Genomic DNA, 3,695 nt, shown 5'->3' with positions numbered 1-3,695 from the left:
ATTACTCGTATACCTTTAAAATTATCTTAGCGTTTTAACATTACGAGGGGGTAGTTAGAAAAACTCGCGTAGTTAAACGAAAATATATACTATACTTCAATCGACACGTGCTATAAACCGCTATAATGTGACCGTAACGTCGAGTAATTTTGAACATATATTTTTACATGATAAATCCCGGGTGCTTTAGTAGGTACCTAATTATGAGAAAGGAGGTTGTCATGAGTTAGGACTGTTAGGAGTTTTAAAAGGCTGATCAGTGTACAAAATACTCTTCTATTGAGATTATCATATTATAACAACTTGTATGAGTTTGAGGACAGGCACCGTACCCTACGAACATCAAAGTGAGTTTTTACTAAGGCTATAACCCCATACGCAGACGGTTTCACATTTCTGGTATAAATGCGTCAATCTACACAACACCTCCTACGGTAAAAGAATGACAAGTGTGAGTCAGACTCGCGTGCTGTCGGTTCTGTACATATTCGTGCGTTTTGCGTTATTTAGAAAAATCCAGTGTTAGCAGAGCCCTGTTTCTAATTAGAATGTTTCGGGCCAGTGTGGAGTAATTTTTTACTGGTTGGTGAGAATTTTTTAGCCCCAATGACGGGCAGACATTAGTAGGGTTCCGTTTTTTTTTGGGTTCATTTGCCTTAAGAGCCAAAGACACTAGGTATTTGCTCTTTTCCTTTTTAACCCCCGACGCAAAAAAGAGGGTTGTTATAAGTTTGACCGCTTTGTGTGTCTGTGTGTCTGTCTGTGGCACCGTAGCTCTTAAACGGGTGGACCGATTTGAATGCGGTTTTTTTGGGCATGCAGTCGGCTAAAATCCATTATGGACGACTAAAAAGGGAGGACAGAGACAGTTCCTTATCTACCGACAGAGTCTTGCTTCAACCATTTGCTGGAAAGCCGGGAGAGGAGCATACATTCTACCTCTGTGGGTGCTTGGATCAATATTTTTTATTAATCCCCATTGATGCCTTCCTTGATCGGTTTATGACCTTTTCTTTAGAGTGCTAAGGTACGGAATCCTAATAATAAACAACCCAAACTCAGGTTCACATGAGTGTACAAAATCCCGTTCTACAAGGATAAAAGTGTTATTATTTATACACAGCTTCCCACTCACCCTCGTACTCCGAATATGCCACTTGTTGATCGATGGTTCGGGAAATTGAATGAAAACATCTACAAATAACACCTGAGACATTTCGCGCCATACGCGATTGATGACCGGAAAGCTTAAGGTCCTGGGGTAGGGGCAGATATTTGTTTGAAAAATGCGAATAGTTAATCTGGGATATTACGATACCAAGCGAGAAAATATAAAGGCTCGACCATAACAAGCCTTCCCTATGGCTATGAGAGCGGTGTTGTTTACAAACCCAAAATACGCCCGAAGGATCACTGCCAAGATTATCTACTAGAGCCACTTTAAGGCGCATCAGCGCAGTAATGATTAGAAGTTAAAGCGGTCACCGGACCGAAATCGGTCGTGTTGGACGCATGAACAGAAAACAACCGGTAATAAGCCTTCGGGAATGCATTTTGACCCTTTATTTACTACATAAATTCTAGCTCTATTTCCACCCACATGACAGCAGGTCGACAGGCGTTGGACGTCTATAGCGACTCGGGGTCAGAGCATCTCAGTGTCAAATTGTGTCATTATAATTTAAATCATCTGAATCATATTTAGATATCGTTGCGTTGCGTATTTTTATCACGTGGGGTCAGAGTTTTCTTAGGTTCTCATTTGTCAAGGCTAAAAAAAAGCTGTCTATTTTAATAAAAAAATACACGTAGAGGGTCTCCTTAATCGCATAATATAGTGTGGTTGTGGCAGTCAATGTTTATAATTTTACTTAATATTTCCAGCCTATATACGTCCCACTGCTGGGCACAGGCCTCCTCTCAGAATGACGCGGCCCAGTGCGGATTGGGAACTTCACACGCACCATTGAATTGCTTCGCAGGTTGTGCAGGTTTCCTCACGATGTTTTCCTTCACCGTAAAGCTCGTGATAAATTTCAAATGTAATTTCGCACATGAATTCCGAAAAACTCAGAGGTGCGAGCCGGGGTTTGAACCCACGATCCTCTGCTTGAGAGGGCCATAGGTCAAACCACTCGGCCACCGGCTTTCTCGGCCACCACGGCTTTCTTAATTTTACTTGATTATTTGGAATGAATGGATACAATAATTATAATTTTAATATTTTACTCTGAGTAGGTAGATATACAATTTTTATTTAAGGAGGTAGGTTTAACCGTCGCACAAAGATATGCTTACCTTGTTTGTTTGCTATTCACAATTTCTTGCCAAATTTCTTGCTTTCTTGTGTTTGCTAAGTCTTGATTCACTAAATATTCTGTAGAAAAGGCCTAGAAATATACGGAGTAGGTGTACAATATTTTTATTTTTCTATAGAAACGAAATCCGAAAGAATTGCCAGTGTTTGGATGATTATGTTGTCTAGGTAGTTCAACTCCCTATCATGTAAGAATTAAAAAAAACCCTTTTTTTATTATTCGACTGGGTGACAAACGAGCAAGTGGGTCTCCTATTTTCTTACATATCATACATAAAGGGTAAATGGCAAAATAAAAGAGCTAAGCGTGCAGGAAAAATGCAAATTGATTTCCATAGTCCGGGGTCTCTGAGACCACTGCACCAACATTCCAAGAACATTTCCACTCCTTTAGTTAATTTTGACCAAAAACATTTACACCTGCAGCTTTTCATACAACATTGTATTTCTCATTCGATACTTTTAGGTGTCGATTTTTCAACGGATAGCTGAAATAAAAAAAATGTGTAGCGTCTATGTTTAAATTTCCTGAAAACATTTATACTAATTTATTTTATTACTACCGTTTAAAGGTTAAATGCCACTGAAGTGGCAATGGGCTGGCCATATACCCGAAGAATCGATAACCGGTGGGGTAGACGAGTTCTTGAGTGGAGACCACGGATCGGCAAACGTAGCGTAGGACGTCCTCAGACTCAGTGGAGCGATGATCTTCGCAGGGCGGCTGGCAAGAGCTGGATGAGAGTAGCCGAAGATCGTGCTCAGTGGCGTGCCATGGGACAGGCCTATGTCCAGCAGTGACGAACATAGGCTGATGATGATGATGATGAGGGGTAAATTTCCAAAAAAACCATCCTTAATACTCGCCTACGTGAAGAAAACGAAGCCTAATTTAAAATTTGGACTGTGTACTTAAATCAGTCAGTGAGCCAACAGATTTCGCTAGTACAATAAGCGAAGCCCAAGGTACATCAGCGGTGGCAGTAGCTAAACGTAATTTCGGTTCATATTATAATCAGTTCACTAGCATACGAGCGTTGCTTGGTCTTTCATCAGAGGAATTCCTGAGGGAGAAATGGAACAAATTCACGCACAGTTCAGTGAAATCAATAAGTACTTGTCAAGTTGGAGCAGCATCGGAGCGCGGGGTCCGCACGACCTGATACATCGTCATAGCCAGGTAATGCAAAGTTACCTTCCATTGAACTGCCTAAGTTTAGCGGCAGGCCAATGGAGTGGATGTCATTTTTTTATCTCTTTTCAATCTTGGTCATTCACGACATTTCAGATTCGGAAAAGCATTTTATTTGCGGGCTCACTGTCGGGAGGCGTTTCGCTTATACGACAGCTACCAATGGATGGTCAAATTAATTCAGTG

The sequence above is a fragment of the Choristoneura fumiferana genome, chromosome 18 (genome assembly GCF_025370935.1).
Source record: "Choristoneura fumiferana chromosome 18, NRCan_CFum_1, whole genome shotgun sequence".
In the NCBI taxonomy this organism is placed as follows: domain Eukaryota; kingdom Metazoa; phylum Arthropoda; class Insecta; order Lepidoptera; family Tortricidae; genus Choristoneura; species Choristoneura fumiferana.
This window is presented reverse-complemented; position numbering follows the sequence as displayed.